This window comes from Argiope bruennichi, chromosome X2 (genome assembly GCF_947563725.1).
Source record: "Argiope bruennichi chromosome X2, qqArgBrue1.1, whole genome shotgun sequence".
In the NCBI taxonomy this organism is placed as follows: Eukaryota; Metazoa; Arthropoda; class Arachnida; order Araneae; family Araneidae; genus Argiope; species Argiope bruennichi.
This window is the reverse complement of record NC_079163.1, coordinates 79,604,475-79,625,171: the sequence shown is the minus strand read 5'-3', so window position 1 is coordinate 79,625,171 and position 20,697 is coordinate 79,604,475. Positions and strand designations below refer to the sequence as shown.

Here is a 20,697-nt window from a genome sequence, read left to right as displayed (position 1 = left end):
AACTTGGCATTCTTCCAGCTTGAGGAAGGGGAAAAAATACCGTCTTCCAATGTCGAAACTGTTGCGACCGGTCTCGTTGAAGCCAGCAGTCAGTCGCCGCATAATAGTGTGTGTTTGCCAGCTGTTTCCTGTGTTCTGGATATGCCGTATTCAACTGTCCGAAAAATTGTACTGCAGATTTTGCATTTTTATCCATACAAAATCAAGTTTGTGCACCTGTTGCAAGACAAGGACTTAGAGGTCCGTAAAACTTTTGCACTTCAGTTCCTTGCTGGAATGGTGATTGACACAATTTGGCCATGGAACATTCTGTGGAGTGATGAGGGTCATTTTTGCCTAATGGGCAAGTTAACACCGACAACTGTTGAATTTGGGCAGAAGAATATTCTTAATTTTCCGGCAGACTCACTCCGGTCATCTATAGAAAATATGGTTCTCCCATTAGAGCATATTGTTGAAAATGAAGGAGGACACATTGAGCAATTTTACTTTATTTAACAATTATAAACCATATTAAATGGTTTAATGTGTATTACAACGTCACCTAAAGGTTAAATTGTGTAATCTTCTTTTTTTTAAATGTAAAGCGCATCATCTCAATAATCTGTAGTTCAAATTTTATCTCGTTTATATCAATAGAACGTATTTTAGAGCCCTCTGAAGTGGGTAACTTATTTCTTGCTAACCCTGTATTTTCATTAAAAATTTTGATAGTTGTAACAATTCCCATATTAATGAATACTTCAATTTTTTTCCGTCAGAATGTTTTATGGCATACAATAAGGCTTAGTAGCCTGCAGTATTTCTCACTATTTGAAGTGCATTTTAATTCATTCGGCAATATTTTATGAAAGCTGGTATCAGCTCAGGAAAGCTTGCATGTCAATAAAAAATTTGTTTTTAAAAGTGCTTTAATAGTAACAAACCTTAATAAATTCAATAAACTAACGTTTATAACCCGAAAATCTGAACGGGTCTTTCACAGGGAAAAAAAAAAGATTAAAAGTTCATCCTCATTGAGTCTGAAAGTTCATACTATTTTTCGTATAAAATATTCCTTGACTAATTATAGATTTAGAGTGTGGCTTTGTAGTATGATATGTATCAAACTTGGAAAAAAATAACACTTATATTTTGGAAACTTATGTAGAAAGAAACAAATGATTTCACAAAGCATTTTTTTCACAATTCAGTGACATAAATAATCATACATTTGCAAGTTGAATTCATATTATGCTGGTATCAAGATACAATTAAGCTTCTTATTATTAATGTATAAGTAATTGTAGAAAACTTAAGAAGCTTTAAATTTGTTTCTTCGCTTCAATGCAACGAAGACTTCAGAATTTACGAGTAAAATGCAGCCATTTCCTAGAAAAAAAAATGATCCGATGGACTTGTAAAATTATAAAATATCAGTTTGCGAAGTTTCAAATGCAATATAATAAAATGTTTTAAATGTCTTTTATATATTATACCGTTGAATTTTATTGACAGCCCTATTATTTTTAGAAGTAAAATTGTTTTGCTGCTTCATACGCTAAAATCACACTAAGTTCTAGGAAATGACTTCCTCCTGCCAATGATACATGTTACGAGCTTTCAAACTACTGTTCCAAAGCTTATTCCATTGTACTTTCCATTGTTGTATAGAAAATTCTGTTCTACACAGTGAAGAAAATTTATGAATAAGGAGGAAAAATACACGATGCTACATAATACGATCGCCGTACCATCTGCCTTATGGCTTACATTTGCACAATTCACTAGGTTGATATTCCAGCGACGCGTAGACTCCATGACGACATCCTATTTTTTGTTTTTATATTTTTCCCAACTTTACAAGTACGTAGCCGGTTTACGCGACATATAGTGACGTAGCTTTCAGTAATAGTTATATAAATATTTATAAAGCTGGGAACTGAGTATACGTGAATAAGATATCACTCATTTGTTTTAGAGATTTGATGAAACAACACCTCGGCAGTCCCTGATGATTTCTCAACGCAGCGAATATATGTCGTATTTTTTTATGATCTTCATTTCGCAGACAAAGACTTGTTCGGCGTTTATGTATGCGAGGGCACGCCGAATGGGGGCTGTGATTGTTTTATAGTTTTATTTGTATCATTTACGAGTTTTTCAAACTTATGTAAATATACAACAACAAAATGTAATTGTGTTGGATTCTTTTAGAATGGGTCTTTACTTTTATTCTCGGCTGAAAGAAAATCGAAAGCAATAAATTTAGGTTTATTTAACCCCGTTTGGCTCAAATTTTTGAATTAGTTTTCATAAAGAAATTGAAAAGTTGTAGAAGCTTGTTTAATACTATAGTATTGAACAATGAATTCTCTCATTTTGAGACAAAAATATCTGTATTGTCTTTTAACATGCTGGCAGCTGAAACCTCGTTATTCAAGCTTTCTTTATTAAGCAAAAAAAAAAATTAAAAATGAAATATTTTACCTATAATTACATTTGTTAGTGTTTAGGTTAAAAATGCATATTGCATATATTTATTTGACCTGATTATTTTGTTGTTTTTGTTTGAACAATTTTTAATAATTAAAAGAATAATATATTTTTTTTATTTTAAAGAAATGAAATATTTTTATTAAGTTTCTGTTTTTAAGAAGTTACCCATAATTTATACAAACTCTCAATATAGGAAAGAAATCCAGTCTTGAAGATATTACACTCTTCAAAATCAATTTTGAAAAAAATGTTGATGTATTCCAACAGTGTGTTACTACTTTATTTATATCAGACATGTTTGAAATTGTAATAAATAATGCAGCAGACTCAGGTAGCAATAAAATCTGATTCAAAACCTCAGAAATATCTAAGTATTATTCTTAAATTAATAGTCGAATTTACCATTCCTATCCCCCTAATAATAGGCTTCTTTCAATGGATATGATTTCAGAAAATGCTTTGGGGTTTCTTTATTTAGTTTACATTTATAGACTTGGAATAAGAGTGAAAATATATGTTATCTTACAAACGATAATTTTGCTTGCGAACTGTCTAACTGCTCTTTTGAAATCACTTTTCCTGAAGAGCTTAAATTGTTGCATTTTTAGTGGTAATTTTTTATAATACCACCACCACCACCAACAACAACAAAAACATTTCCATTATAGCATTTAAATATAAGTGATAATAATTCTTCAATATGATTTACAGTTATTTTTCATTATGAACTGCAGTCAAATACCTCGTATTAAATAGGACTGTACACATTATTCATGGTATTTCTCCATCTTTGTAAAATGCTATTCCGTTATTATTCCATTGATAAATCTATCTCTACCGCGAAGGATTAGCTATTCTCTCAGCTTCCTAATGAGGCATTAGAGGTATATTTCTGGAAGTCTTAGATACTTATGCCGTGTCAACGTTGTCATAGATATTTAAGAGGCTTTGATATTGTGATAGTAAGTAGTTTCCTTTTCGTGTTCTCAAGGCCAGGATTATAATTGTGATTGTTCGTCTTGTAACGTTTGGTCTATTTCTGGAATAACTCCAGACAGATTTGTTTTGCTGCGCCTATTCGTCTGATGATGCGCTGCTTTAGTACACGCGCACTCTAGCAATCAGCAATTTTTCTCACAGTATTTTGTCGTACAACATGAAAGATTATTTCTCTTTATGTGGATATTTTGTTCTAAACACTATTAACATTATTTATGAAATATTTTCTGTTCAATTCGATATACATTATTTCCTGTGTTTCTGTTTAAATACAGTATCAGAAAATAAAGAATATAACTCATCACCAATTCTATGGTAAATAAATTCTGCGATATCTTATCATTCAAAATGGCTTTGAAAATGTTATCTATTGGAAGTGATCACATATTCCTTTCATCTTGGCTTTGATCATATATTCCTTTCATCTTTGCCTTGATCACATATTCCTTTCATTTCAGTCTAAAAAAATGTTTATTCTGCCATTCTTCAATTTCGGAGCTTGACTCAGTAAGTTATATCTTCGCTTTTTTTTATTTGCGGGCTCTAATCGACCATCTTAGGAAGAAAGAAAGATAAATACAAAGAAAGTAAAAATCCATTTTACAATTTTACATTTGCCGAAACTTTTTAAAAAGCCATCTGCCGGCGGAATTTTGATTCACCTAAAACCTTATCGGATGGGCAGCTAACCCATTTTCGGTGAGAGAACAGTGATGCCTTGGTGGTGAAGTTTCGGCTTCGGGACAAGAGGATATTCCAAGGAAGAATCGCCTTATAAGTGGGTCAAATATATTGGAATAGGTGCTCTGCTCATGTGGCAAAGCAGAAATCTGGAAAGAAGTTGTGGCTCAAAAGTCGCCCTCGTCAACTGATCACGGCTCAAAATTACGGTGCCAGATTCAAAAAGCTCACTCCTTGATTTGAAACTGGAAGTAAATGTATTTAAACTAAGCAAATATTTCGCTTGTGTGTCTAACATTTGAAGAAATTACTAAAGCGAACGGAATTACTTTAGCTTTTAAACTATAAGCGAATGACATCTCTTTTGAGTCTGTATGGATTTATCTTTTGAAATGGGGTTTCTAGCTCAGAAACAGGAAAGTGTGTCCTTTTACAAATCATGCAATATCTTTGATCATTTGCAGCTACTTGTGATTATGTGGTCTTGTCTTCTTTAATGACATCCGAGAAATGGGAATGGAATTCTTTATTGAGTAATTAAAAAATATACGGATTAGTGTTGTAGTAAGGGGGGGGATCCCAGTGGTTAAAGGATACAACAGCCAAGGAAATATTTGGTTGATAAAGTATAAATTACCTCGTAAGAAAAATTTAGCTATGAAAAATGAGTGCACTAAACATCAAGATAATTCATTGTAGAATTAGATCGAGATATTAAATTCTTTGGTCTATTATAAATGCATTTCTTTCAAAAGTATACTTTTCTAATTATGCTTCTTATGATTTCTCTCCATACGATGATTCAAATGGCTACGATATTAATCTAAATCAGTCAACCGTCGCAATGTAGATGCATTACTGAAAAGCTTGTTTGCTCATCTCTCTAGTCCTGTAGATGATAACTGGAACAAATGAAGTAATGCGTGATTTCACTTTGACCCGTCGTACTTTTAATATCCGGGGATTTCTCAATAACTGTTGAACTGTTCTTCCTTCCATTTTTCCACTGAATTATCAACCGTGAATATTGCTGCGAAATCAAAAGAAGGAACAAAATTATCTCCAACAAATATCATAAAGTAGCGGCAGGTTTGGTTTTGATAGTGGTCGAATATTAATTAAAAATACGTTGATAATAAATCCAGCGTTAAAAAAAAATTCAGAGCAATTATCTCTGCGTAAAAAAAATTGGAAATCAATAGCCGTAAAAGAATTGACTAATTAAACAAATCATTTTAAAATTACGTTTTCTTTGATTGTGAAAAGGGTGCATTTACCTGTTCCTAAATTTCGAGTCATCTTGGCATCGTGCCAATTGCTGTTACTTTTCCCATTTTTGTCCTCAGGCCATCCGGAATGGGAAAATCGGGAAGAGAGGGAGAGTGGAGGCTCTCCAACCCCTCCCCCGCAAACACTTAATTTTAATTTCCATTTGTTAATTTACGAAATCCATCAGGCTTTGCTTTTAAGCTAACTAATGCTTTAGGCATCCTAATAATAACTCCATTTGAACCTTGATTAGCTTTCTAGGTTTTACAATTATGTTTATTACACTCGTATACAAGTCGCTCGTATCTTTTCATTTCGGATGTAATTATTATTCGTGAGAATGATTTTGTGGAGCATTATTTATTCTTGGAAAATCAGTTACAATACGTATCAAAAAGTTCTTGTCATTTTACGATTCTTTTAAAATTAGATGTTGACATTTTTCCCCCCTCTCTTCGAGGGTGTGCTTAAAGACTGCACATGCCTCTTGTCATATTGTGATTTTTCAACTGACAAAGAAGTTTGAAAAGTAGAATGTGCTAGTGTTAAAAGAAGTTTGTGCTGTTTTACAATAACTGCATCAGTAAATTGTTTTAAATTTTTGCCTTAAAGGGAAATTTTTCTTTTTTCAGCTTTTGACGAAAATAGGTTTTGTAACTTTATGGTATTACCGTAATACGCGTTACCATTTTTGAAATAGAAATCTAAATTAACATGGCATTTAAAGTATTTATGAATGAGTGTCTGAAACATATTTATCATTTAATTTTTTAAATCCAGAAAAAAATGACATATTTTTTGCTAACTTCCATTTTTATTTCCTGTGTGATTCTTCAAAAGCGTATTAAGGTATTGCTTATTACAGAAAATCATTTTGTTTATTGAAAAAAAAAAAAAACGTTTTATCCGGAACGTTTTTTGAAAATTGTTTTAAACGAATATCTTACTTAAAAATGAACTGTTATTTCAATTTTAAAGATAAAAAATGAAAGGCAAAATCCCCCCCCCCAAAAAAAAATAATTGATAAATCACATTTTTTGTTAATTGCTGATAAACATTTAAGCGGTGTAAGTTTTAAAGAAAATCTTGCCGTAGAGATAACATGAAATTATATTATTTTAAATAAAGAAGCCTATTGTATCTTTCCAAATAAATAGAATACAATAATTTTTTTGATAGGCACTCTTTATTATTAAAATGTTTTCCTAAAAATACAATATTTGATTAGCAATGCCATTCTATAAACAAGACTTTTATAAAGAACTTTAGATAACTATAAAGAAAATACTCAGGGTATATATAAATTTAATAAAACTTCTATTAGTTGGAAATTAATTTAACATGGACAATAAATAATTTTTTATAAACTGTAGGAAAATATCATTTTGAATTTTTATTAATAATGTAAGTTAAAAGTATTTTCCCCTGGCCAAAAGGAGTCATGTTTTTCATTAAATTATGTTTTGCTATTTTTATTAGGCGAATGTAAAAATGCCATCTGATTAAAAAATTCATGTATTAAATAGAATATCGTAATACATAATTCTGCAGTTTATGGGGTTTTATTTAAAAGACTGGTGATAGAAATTATATTTAAAATCCATGTGTGCGCGTAGATGCTAATGAACCGCGTAGATAATAATCTAGATTTGAGCTAAAAATCAGTGCAAAAAATTTCACTATAAATCGTGCTGAATGATTTTAAATCATACAGATCGCGGAAAAACAATACATTGTTGAAAAAAATATAATGGTTTTAGTTTTATTTAAATATAAATTGTTTTGAAAAGGATGTTAACTATATGAAGATTGAAAAAATTGTCTATTGTCAATACGAGAATAAAACGAAACGTTTCTGTTTTCAAAAAATTAAACAAATAACCTGAAAAACGTCTTTTTTGTTTTTAAATCTCAGGAATCTAAATATTACTTATATATTTGGATTTTGATTCCATTTACGAGTTTTTTTTAAAGGAATTTAAATTAAAAACGAGATGAGCCGACTTAGTAAAACTAAAAGTATTTGGATTTCTGGTTAGTTGTAAATAGAAACGACTCTTAGAATTCAAATTGGTTTCAGATATCAGGACCAATTCGATCAGAATTGGTTTCAGATATCAGGACCAATTCGATCAGAATTGTTTCAGATATCGGAAGCAATTTTACTGTTTTATTATGAAACTTTAAAACGTTTTTCTAAAAACTGCTACCTTTCACTTTATAAATATGTAGCCTCTATATTGATTGCAGTTTTTATTTTTTGTATAATCGAAAACTGCACCAAAGTAAATAAAATAATTAAAATACACTTTTAACTAAATAAAGTTACAAATCAGTTCCTCTAACTTACAACCTACAGAAGAACAAAAGCCACCGCAAGATTAAATGGAGCGAGTCATTGTCCCAAAGTTTGGATGAGTTTCTACCCACAAAAAGACAACTACGAGAAGTTGCTACAAACCTAGCAATCATACACGTTGTTTGAACTTCGGATTCCTCGTGCCGTTACGCTTTTGAACTTCGTGGGAACCAAGAGAGTTGCTAAACTGGGTTAGTAAAACTTTCTCAAGAGTGTCTGAATTTTATGGCAAACATTACGATCGTTGGCCACCCATAAAGTTCCCCCTGAAGATAATACTTTTTGTTTTTAATTTTTAGTTATAAAAAGTAAAAACCTGTTATTTCGGCATCGTGAAAGTTAAATGATTTTTAGAATTGATTCTTAATATCTCTAGAAGTAGATGTAGTATTTTGTTTTTATTTCGGTGGAGTGAGTTTTCACTTTTTGATTTGGAGAAAAGAGAACTTCCGCTGGGACATTTTGATTTAAAGTTATGGGTTGCTAAGTTATATTTCGCTTCCGTCTGGGGTTTTATTTTAGCCTATTGCTTACATTCTAAAAATTAGTATATTAATATTATTGATTCTTCGTAATTAATCCAAATGAATTAGATTTAATTAAAATAAAAAAATGTATATCAGCGTATGGAATGTAACGAATAGTTTTTTCCGTAAAGTTCTCCATACAATAGGATGATAATTTTTCAAAATATAATATTTTGAGCGACAGTATAATTTATTTGGAACAAAATCAGGTTACTAGTATTAAATTGAGATTTTTTTTTATTATCATTTAATGGAATGGCCAATTTGCCATTATGTATTTTAAAATGAGGGCATATTTATGTATTATTTGTTATAATCTAGTTTGTAAAATTGTTTATCATGAATATATTTCAATTCTACTTTATGAAATTATTTAGCACGTAAGAAAGCTATTGATTTATTTAAAAAGATTAAAAATTCAGGCCCATTATTATTGCTTTTGCTTTTTTAATTTCAGGCAGTAACCAATTTAAAAACTCTTACTGTTCGTTTCAGTATTCTAAGACGACCACTTTTCGACGGTTCTATATCACTAAGCGTTAGCACACTGTGAAATGTGCTCCATTTCCAGAATTTACTTTATTGTTAAATGTAAACATCTCCTCCTTTCCTCTTACCTCTTACCCCTATTTTAGCGAATTAAACCCATCCTAACGCATGAGCAAAAGCGCGGAGGTTTTAGAATCCGTTGGAAGACAATATTTATTTTGGTCTAAACGTTTGAAAGTTTATTTAAGCTTATAACAAATGTTAAACGCTGTAAATGCATAGAAGGCGGGAGAGTTAATATCTATATTTATTTTTCGGAGCATTTTGTATTGACATCATTTAAATGAAAGAAATCTTTTTTATCTTGAGCCATGATAAATAAAAGATGCAAAACTATTTTCTGGGCGTAGTAATATTTGAAATATCCATACCAAAAGACAGAATTCATTATATGATGGAATCCGCGAATATCTTTTCATGCATGTATATATATATATATATAAAAAAAAAACTGATTGAAAGAATTTACATGTCTTTTTAAGCAGTGGTTGTTCGACATAGCTAACATGGATCTAACATCATTGTTGACATTTTAATGCAAATTTACTTAAAACCGAAATTGAAAAACTCCTGCGAAGCGTTGAAAGTCTCCTAGTTTTTCATGTAGGAACCTGAACCATATTTTTCATCTGACACAGATATTTTAGACACTCAGATAGTCGTTGACAGAAAAAGAATGACTAGCTTCACTGAGTTCTGTTTCATCGTTATGTCCTTTTAAGCATATTAAAAAGACAAGGTACTTGTAGCAGACGAAATTCATTTCTCACTTTTGTGCTAGCGTACGAAACAGTTGTGCAGCTGAACGAAATAATTGAGATGAATTGCTCACTAAGCAGTTCGTTATTTTACTTCGTTTTGTTCTAGCTTTATTATTTTTCAATTATTTTGTGTAGAAAATAAATAAATATCCGTCTTGCTTCAATGAAATATGGCTGTACATGAAGTGATATTTATACTTTCAATCGGAAAGTATCCTTATTTGTAATAATACTGTATATTGAATTAAAACAACACACTTTTAAAAATCAAAGCATTACTAAAAATTTTATTAAATTAAAAAGTACTCAAAACAAGAGGGAAAAACAGGAACATTTTTTGTATGTCTCGTATCTTTCTATTATACCCTTACAAAACTATAAATCCTTATTATGTTTCATTTCTTTTCTTAAAGATTTGTTCTTTCTCTATATTGTTACTTTTGAAGCGATGAAGCAAATCTTGTAATATTACTTAAAGTTTCAAAATCTTGTGTTGCTACTTCGTGGTGAAATGTATAAATACCGAATGGTGCAAAGTTGATGTTTAAAAAGACATTAAGCTTTTTGAGCCTCTCTTAATATAAAAAAAAAATGTAAATGTTCTTTAAAAATTGAAAAAAAAAAATCTTCCATTTTAAACTCTTTCCTTCTTTTGCCTGTAGTCACTTGTATCGAATTGTAGAATTTTTAAATTCATAAAGTAATGATTGATTTGGTTTATTCGAGCATGAACCAGTTCGGTCAAAATTGTTAACTGTAATTAGGTCATTTTCAGTTGTTAGGCTTTTTTTTACCGGCGGTACTTATGCTGTATTAATAAATCATAAAAATATGAATCCAAGTAGGTTACAAATCTGTCTGCCTTGTAATGAATCTGTTAAAATCTTTGCTTTTCTACCCCCCGATTTAAACTCTCTGTCACTTTTATGTCTTTGACTAAGCTAGCGTCCTGCATTGAATTCTTGATTCTTAAATTTATGAATTGAAAAGGAAAAACATAACAGCAGCGAATAACTTAAAAGCGTTACAAAGGATTGCCCCAGTGAATCATTAAGAATTCAATTCTGAAGTAAGGCTAGTGGATTTGCCTTATACTCATATTGTTGTTATTATCTTTTTTATCACCACATAAATGGTGATTAAATTTATTGATTTAAAAAAAATCAAGGAAAAGAGGCTGAAAAGGAGGAAAATACCATCCTATTTCTCAGCCAGAATTTTCAGTTTAAGAGCATATTTTGAGATCTCATTCATCCGTAAATTTAAAAGTTATTATTTCACAATATATATATATATATATATATATATATATATATATATATATAATGTATGTAATGATATCTCTTAATCTGATTTAAATCTTAACTAATTTCCTAATTTTTATCTTAATTTAGTCCATCCTATTATTTTCTGATCCGTTTCACTTTCTTATTTAATTAATTACACACGCGCTCTGTAAAACTGCACACTTCAGCTTTTTCACACCCTCCAAGTAAAGGGATAAAAATCCTGAATGCTTACAACATTTTTTAAATCTTGCCTTTCCTAAGACTAAATGTCAAAGAAATCCCTATCAAAATCTCATTGTAAACCCGTTGAAGGGGAAAATTTTGGTCTCTTTGGTCGCGATGTAGACCAATGTATTTCTTAACTCTTATTCTTTGTACGTAAATTGTGCCTCCCGTAGTAAAGTAAATCGAAGTTATAAAATTTTAATGTTTCTTCTTTGCGGCCACGTAACTGGTACTGTATAGAAATGTATATATAATATAAATTTTTGAAGCAGTTTCGTGGCCGAAGAGAGAGACACTTTCGAATTGTAAACTTCGCTTTTATTCCATCCCGGGAGGCATAATTTATGTACAAGAAGCGCGAACGAACTGGCGTCCATTCGCCAGCGATACAAGAGCAGAAGAGCGTAAAAAAGAGAGAAAATATTTTTCCCGAGTTATTTATACTGTGAGACTTTGATAGGGATTCCTTTACACTTGTCGATTTAGGTAAGGGAATTATAGGGATCTTAAAAAAGAATTCGCTTAAGTTGACGATTTTTATCCTTTCACTCGGAGCTCGTGAAAGTGCAGATTTAAGCATTTTTAGAGCTCGCTTTGAATTAATTAAGAAAGGTGGAATTGGATCAGGAAATAAAGGAACATTTTAGAATGAATTTAATATGGGCTGAATTAAGATAAAATTTTGGAAATAAATTAAGTTTTAATTTAAATTTTAAAAAATCATTGCATATATAATATAAATTTTCGGTATTTCGTGTCATATTGACTCTTAGCAATATCAGAATAATAACGCATTCTCTAAACAGAAAATCTCGCCGTATTACTTAGTAGAGAAAATTTTGACGTCAGCGAGTTAAATTCTAGTTTTCCCAACGGAAACTCCCTACAAGCACTGTATTATTGAAGGCGTGTTTTGTCCCTGATCTTCAAGGACGCCAGAATAGAGCAAATCTCCATCCGAGGAAAAGCTATTCCCACCGAATTGTCATGTCCAGCAGTTAAACGACAAGCAATAATTTAATCGAAAGTGTAGGCTGGGATGAAAGTTATTGATGATGTGTTAGACAATGGATTGTAATTACTCGGTCTTGTCAAATGCATTTCCTTCAGAACTCAATAAATGTCTCAAGATTGATTTTATGCGGCGAATATTCTTTATTACGTAGTTATGCGAAAATTAATATTTTTCTTCAGTCGAATTCTCGACAACTTGGAAAACTTCTTTTTTCATGCTTTGAAGTGCTAGTTATGTTTCCTCTGCTTCTCCTTTTATTACCGAAAAGTTAGAAAATAATAAATGAGAATTCTTTCTCTCTTAGCACTACGCTATCGAGGAGTTCCTGACCTTCAATGAATAGCGGATTTTAGCGTTTGGCAAGAATTGCTTTTGACTGCTTTCAACCTTCCACCATTTATCAAATCCTAAGTATGGATGTGAAAATGGTTGATGATAACTTGGGCCTGTGCTATGTTTTTACTTTTTCTTCCCTTGGGAGTTGCTTGAATGAATACTTTAGAAACATCTTTTGTGACTGCAATTAATGTGTTTGATGAGACACAGAATATATTCTGTTTCTCATAATGATTCCTTAAATTTCGAAACTTTATTTCAATTTGAGTCTCGAAGCATTAGACAATGATCCATATGTTTTCCGATTTGTGGTTCGGCCAAATTTTTGGACAGATTTAATAAAATTTAAATCAAAGCCAGAATTTTAAATAATTAAATCATAAATATCCGGACAAATTGTATTATGGATAGATATGAAAAAATATGCGTTTACAAACTAGTTACTTTTGTAATATTTTTCGCTGGACCTTTTAATTTTGAAATCGAAAATTATTTTTTCTCATCCTAATACAAGAATATTTCTTTTAAAGTTAAGATTTTTGAAAGAGGTTTTTTTAGAAACGTTGAAGCCATAAAAAATATTAGCAGTATATTGATTTTCATAAACCCTGTAATTGAGTAAAGCATTTGACAAAATAGGCCAATTTAAAATTCTTTTTTTGAATTTTTCCAAAATTTATTATTTTTTGGTATTAAAATAAATTAATATATGCTTATACTAAAATAAAAGTCTTTATTTTGTTCGCATGGAATTTCTATCTTCCAAAAAATATGTATATTCTTCAGTGCTCTAGTTATTTCTAGAAGTTACTGTAATCTTGATCTTAATATCCCAATGACCTTGTTATCACTATTTTCCTCGTACAGCATTGTCGCGAAAACAAATTCGCTATTAAAAATACCAAATAAAGAGAATAATGTTATGTTGACTCTTTCTCAGAAAGAATATTTCACATTCTGTGCATGTAAGTATATTCATCTCTCCATATGCAACCTATGATTACCAATAAAACTCCCTCTGGTAGGCAATAACTGAAGAAATAAAGTTGCCTAACATAATATAGGTTGGTACTAAAGGAACTTATAATGTGATTTTATGAAATATCCTGATATTTGTCCATAACACTTAACTTGTAAGTTGCTTCAAATATATATGTAAGGCTGGAGTTTATTGTGTTATTTAAGTTTGAAGAATAGAGATAAAAAAAATTCAGATTCACATATTTTTAAAATCGTTATTTTTATTCAGTCCTTAGGGTATACCCTAAAAGATTAAATTAGACTTCAAATTTTAAAAAATTAAAACCAACTCATTAAAGATGATTTTAATAAGATTTCACTCGTGCAATTTATGTCTAGATATAAAATTCCTCTGCCTGATTGAGAATGTTTTAGCCATATACATGAATTATTATATAAATTAGAATTATAAATACTCATCTGTCTAAATGAAATTCAAGCATTTTCAGAAATTAAAAATTATTACAATCCAAAGATTTAATTTTGTTGCTCATATAATAATAAAAGTAGCTAAGATGACTGTAATGTAATTAATAAACTTAATCACCTTATTGATGTAACTATTTCACAAAATATAAATAATCGTTGAGCATTTAGTATTGTTTACATCCTCAATGAATAGGAAAAGAACCATTTGCCTTTGCACAGCTGAAAAAAAAACCTGGTTAATATTTACGAAATAAATTTAGGAGACAAAAAGCAAAGTAAAATTTAAATTTTTAAAATTATTTTGAATAAATTATTTTATTTAAAAGAAACCTGTGACATTAAGTTTTGAATTTCTGATAAAATTTAAACTTAAACTCTAAGTAATAGAAAAATGCATCTACATTTTTTTGGGGGGGGATTGCACAAAAAAAGTAAAAGAACAAAGTAAAATTTAAAGACATTTACAATTAATATGAATAATTTTCTTTCTTTAAAAGAAACCTGTGATATAAAGTTTTGATTTTCTGATAAACTTAAGCTTCTAAAGCTTACACTCTAACTAAAAGAAAAATTCATATACAGTTCTTTTGGAGGGGGTTGGACACAAAAAAGCAATTCAACTTCTAGAAGGAAACATGAAAAATCAATCAATTTCTTTTTCCAAAAACTAGTTCATTTAAATAAGCTATCATGTTCTTATGCCATGTTCATGAAATTTAATACTTTTAGTAAATGAAACTACTTTATCGTTTTGATTTATGATGAAAAAGTCTTAACATTTTATTTCGTTAAAAATAACGTGGGTAGAGTTATTTATATTAAGTGATACATAAATGATAAGTTATCTAAATTAAATGGTGATTCGAAAAAGCGTAAATTCGGATGATTCATGAAATCTCAGAGATATGTAAAAAGGAAGATTCACACAGAATTCTTAATTCGTTAATTTAAGCTAAACAAACATAAGGTACAGAAAATTAAATGCTGTAAAATTACATAAAAAAGACACTAAGAATTAAATTATGAAGCATAATTCTTTATATGACACACACACACAATATATATTAAAATTAAGAACTCGGATATTTGAAGATCCCTACAATTGAACTTCGAAGCTTTTCGATAACGTTGTTTATGGTTCAACGGCTTTACGTTGGTGTGGCGTGAAAATTTGAAGTGAGTTATTTTCTCAAGCTTTTTTCGTGACATGCGACAAAAATGCCTTATTATTACTTAACTTGGTTCTAATAGAATGTATCTGATTTTAAAAATGGGATATTTTTTCAAATGTAATCATTTCTGTCGTTCGATGATTCAAAATCTATCTATTTTCGTTGTTTTTTTATTCGGTAGGAATGTTACAGCTGTTAAAAACATGTGAAAATGAATAATCATCTGCATGTTACAACTGCATTTTACATCTCCAATTTAATTCATTTTCCCATCGAATCAAATTTCAGCATGAAATATATCGACGTGAGCTATAATATTGCACTGCAGTTCCTACCTAAATTTCAATGCTATGTAACTTCCACACGTTTCGAAAAATAAAAATGATTCAATAACTCCTTTCCTTTAAATTATGTCGAAACACATATATCTATAAAATGAACCGGAATTCATTGAATTACTTTGCTCCTTTTCCCATTATATTACACATTGTTGAAATATTACCGGCGTGGCAGCAGAAGCGATGTCTAAAATTTCATTTCCATCCTTTACCCACTGACTTTTCTACTGCATTTATAGGAAAAATAGAGTTCGGATATTTACTTTTCAAACTAAGACCATATCCGCATCAAGGGAGCTAACAAAAAGAAAACTTCTTCAATAGTTTTTTTTATGTGATTGTTCAATAGAAGTATGCGGAGTTTTTCAAGTTATTTGGGTATTTCTGGGAGATGTCCGTATCGCTCAGTTTCGACAAGGATATTGGAATGTGTAGGGCAAATAAAACTCCCGGGAAAATTTATATTGTTCTCTATTCTTCAATTTAATGCTTTTGGCGCTGAACTTTTTTATTTGCGACAGCCGATTATTTGGTTATTCTAAGTAGAATTTTTATTAAATAGGCGAGACACATTTTCTGCCGAACTCGAGCGGAACTTTAATATTGAAAAGGCAAACTGAGAAGGGTTTATGCTTTTCATGGAAGATCTTTTAAGGGTATTGCTGCAAATTGACTTTGTCCCAAAATGAATTTCTTCCTAAATTGTTGCGCAATAGTTAGTAATAATATTGTTTTACTTTTGATACATTTTGTGTGAATAATATGGATATGATCTGATTCTGTTTTATATAAGAAAGAAAGAAAGTCTTTCAACTAAGTGGCGTTTCATTTGGTATTTGTGTACTCAAAATTAAGTTTTAAAATGTTATTTATTTCTTAGTCACAGCAGCAATGTCTTGAATTCTTAATGAGATTACAATTTGAACTGCATTTCATCAGACGATTTGTAGTATATACGTGCTGAGATTAGTCTAGTAATATCTAGTAATATTGGTGCCCCTTTTTTTTTTAATGACACGAAAGATAAGTTGGTTTGGATCTCATAATTCTGATTTATGATCAGATGATGAGGACGGCACACAAGGCAGCATCCTTTTTCCAGACTTCCGCATCATACTATGTGACGGATGTCCTGATCCTGATGGACTAAGCATGAAGTAGACCTGTATATACTGTGGATACTTGAAGGAATTGGATATCATCGACTGTATGACTAACCCTCCCTTTCCCCTTCTCGGTCTCATGCATATTTCCTGATTCAGGCATGATACCCCCCCCCCCTCATTCCATTAAATCTCCCTTGTCGCTTCAAATGAAGGACGTTTGATTCTTAACGTTTTTAATTAGGGCGTTTGATTAAGTTTAACATGCATCTGGTCCATATACAAGGATCAGAAAAGGTACTCCTCATGTGAGTTAATTTATTTTTATTACGTAAATGTTTCTTACTAAACGCTTTTAATTAACTTCCTTTCTTTTAATTCTAACTTGATTTAAGATAGGATATTTTTATAAATAGAAATTATTCTAAAAGTAGAAATATTTTCAATAAACACCATGAAATCAAACTGAAAAGTACAGTGGGTTGAAGTGTCAGAATCATTGGTCCATGCAATTTATAATGCAAATATATTTTTTCCCCAACAGATTGCCTCCTTAAATTAATACAGAAATTTAGTTACTTTATAGTATATCTATCTCTTCGTTCGAGTCTGACATTTTTTGATAAGGAAATATGTTGATTGCTTTTTAGAAATAATTTCATGATAGCCTAATAAATATACTTTTTAAAAATAATTTCGTGATAGCTTAATAAATATTAATTACGTAATTCGTTAAGATTATTTGGTGATAATTTATTACAAATTTAAATCATAATATTTGGCCCAAAAAATCGGCCAAATGCTTTCGAAATAATGTTAAATTTGGTATGCATTACGTTCTGATAAACATGTATCTTCTTATTAAAGAATAAAAAGTAATTGTGATTCTGTAGTTTTATGAGCGTCATTACTTTTCCCACGTTTTTCATCACTCATTTTCTGAAGATAATTTTTCTTTCAGGTGAAAGCTTTTTTTTACTGCTTTTGTTGTTGTTGTCTCTAAATCAATATTTATTTTTAGCGAGAGACTTTCAGACTCTCGGAGAATTTCTTCTATTTTGGTTCACAGCATTTAAGCTGTTTTTATAAATCTAGTAATAGTATTTGTTTCCGAGATAAAAAAAAAAAAATGTCATAAAAAATGCTTTAATTAACTAATCGATTCCAATTGTGTAAAAAATCGCTGTTAGGAAATTTTTAATTTACACGATATCGTAATTAAAAGTGAATTAAAAGGTAAAATATGAAGAGGTTGATTTCCTTTTTGAGAGAAAAAATATTTTGAGCACTGATTGTTGTGGTAAAAAGCTTTTGATTGAAATTTGAGATTATATTTGGATGAAAACTCTCGGAGTTTACTATTGTCTTTTTTAATAAAAAATATAAAGGCTATCATACCAGCAGAATAATGTTATTTTCATGATTTCTTATATACAGCTTTTAATATATTACACTATGCATTTAATTCACTTATTATTAGACACAATTATAAATATGTACTCATGAACTGATGTTCAAGTTCGAAATCCGATTTACTGTTAATAGCAATTTACAATTTTCTGTTACCTCAAAATAATAATTTTAACTAAGGCAAATTTTAATCTCTTTAAACTAGAATATTTATTTCATGAGTGATTTCAATGTTGCCTTTTAAAAATAAATTAAATCCTAGTTCATTTAATCGAATGCTATTTTTTTCATTTGCCTCCTCTTCCCAAATCTGACATCTTTTTAAAGATATGTCACTCATCTCCTTTTAATATGTGCTTTCTACACTCATGACTGCAGTAAGTAAAGATTATCTTAGAGAAATTAACATCATCTTAGCGAAATGCATTTTTTAATAACACTAATCAACAATGTTTTCAAGCATATAAATGGTTTAACTTTTAATATGTAACTTTCGATATTAATTTTTTTACTCTGTATTAAAATATGCAATAAAAAAATTTCTGTCTCGCATAATTTTTGTAATTGCATTTTTTTTAAAATTTACATTTACATTATATTTTTTTCTCGCATAAATTTTGTAATTATATTGCATTATTGCATTTTGTTTTCAGGCACAAATAATTAAAAATCATACAAGTATTAGTTAATTTGTTTTCGAAAATAAATATCGAAAAAAAAAACCCAAAAGTTCATTATTCCGTGACATGAGGGCAAACATCTGTCTATTGCATCTTAAAGAGTGTGATTCTTTTTTATAAAGCAGCCTCTCAAAGTATCTCTCAGACAATCTCTCGGTATGGTTATTTTATATATTGTCTACTGTTTAATACCTACAGTGCAAGTGGTTTGTATTAGGTGGTGATTAAATATATCAAAAAGTGTGATATCATCCAAATAATTTTGGTTATATGTATGAAATATTTCAATCAAAGGTCAAAACTCCACTCGCTTTTTAGCGAGTGGAGTTTTGACCTTTGCTATGAACTATATTCTGGCTGACAAGTAGGTAACCAAGAGGAAAGTTGAAGCCTTTTTAGTACCTGTTTATCCGGTTTTAATTGTCTGGTGGATTAGATTAAAAGTTCTAGACAATGAGCTTTGTCATTATAATGGTGTGGAGCGAACCACGGGATCATTATTAAAATTGCTGTTTTTGTATTACAAAAATTAACGAGTTTATCCATACACAAAATTAATTACTCAGACTTTCCATTTGCTGTGAGACTTGTGAAGAGTTATGTATATTATTGTAGAAAATAAATTTCAAGTTCATTTGAAAAAGCGAATAGCAAAGGAAAGGAAAGAGCGAAGGAAGATTTTGAAAGCTAAGAGCAGGATGATTCTAACTTTTAAAATAAATATTTAATCATGTGACTTTATTTTTTAACACAAAGCGACAGAAATCTTTCAAGATTCGAAATTGTCCAAAAAAAAATATAATAATCTGAACTTTTGAGCTTTATTCTGTAAAACAATTTTAGAAAGATATTAAAACATGTTTCTTTCGCTACTTTGTTTCGTAAAAATATTTTCACGATGTTTCTTAAGAATTTCAGGATTTCTTTTCTAAAGAAACGATTGAATTCATTGTGATAATATTTGTTAAGTGATGGAAGTCCTTTGTTTGGAATATTCGTGGAATCATAAGAATATAGTTTAATGACGATATTTTTGCATGATGGCAATATATTTTCTTCTCTGTCGATAGATCACGCAGTTACCATGGAGGAAACGTAATGGCAGAAATTCCTTATGACAGGTATTGTTGAGCCATATGTTGTAACCTAAAAATCGTTGTATTGTTATTGGATTTACAGCTTCGTTAAATTAATTATTTTTGTTTTTTCGTAAATATATTAATTAGGACTAGAAAAATTATTATTTCAAAGGAAAATAGCCGAAGCGTGAATTAGTTATACTAGCAGAGAAAAATGTTGTATATCTTTCATGAGTCATTTCTGGAAAGATTTTTGCTACGCCCTCTTCATATAAAGTTAGAATAAAAACACTGTTAAGGCCATTGCGGAAAATAAAATTGAGTTTCATTATTAAAAGAAAATAATTCTCCTGAGTAAGCGAATCTAAATTGAAGGAATGCATTTTTGCAAATAGATTTTTGATTAAAGATGAAAAATCTGAAAACTTGGAAATGGAAAAATGGAAAAAAAAAAATCAACTTGAAAAATATTAGGATGTATTTATTCGAAATAAAATAAAATAATGAAACATCAAACTACTTTGAGATTGTGGATCAACGGCTACAGTTATGCAAAGATATGAATTGTAATATGTCCAAGATTACTTAAACTCGAACTTTTTTTCCCTGAAAATCTTCGTTTTGTTAGGGATGAACAAGGAACGCGTTTTCATCAACATATCTCTACCATGGCAAAAGGGCCGCGGTGGCCTGGTGGTAAGGTCTCGGCTTCGGAACCGGAGGGTTTCAGGGTCGTATCCCGATTCCACCGAAGAACCGTTGTGTAAGGGGGTCTGTTGCACGTTAAACCCGTCATGACCAAACGTCCTCCCGCTGGTGTGGTGTGCAGAGGGGGGTGCCAGTTCAGGTGTCGTCCTCGTCATCTGACCGTGGTTCAAAATTACGAGATCCGTCCCAAAATAGCCCTAGTGTTGCTTCAAACCGGACGTTAATATAACCAAACCAAACCTACCATGGAAAAAAGACACTAAGAACAA

At 30.3% G+C, this 20,697-nt stretch overlaps 1 protein-coding gene across 4 annotated transcripts in view; it reads left to right on the top strand.

The window, feature by feature from the left end:
* The window catches only part of LOC129961037 (tyrosine-protein phosphatase 69D-like), a 409,760-nt gene that overhangs the window by 126,645 nt on the left and 262,418 nt on the right, over positions 1-20,697 (top strand). The window lies entirely within an intron of this gene.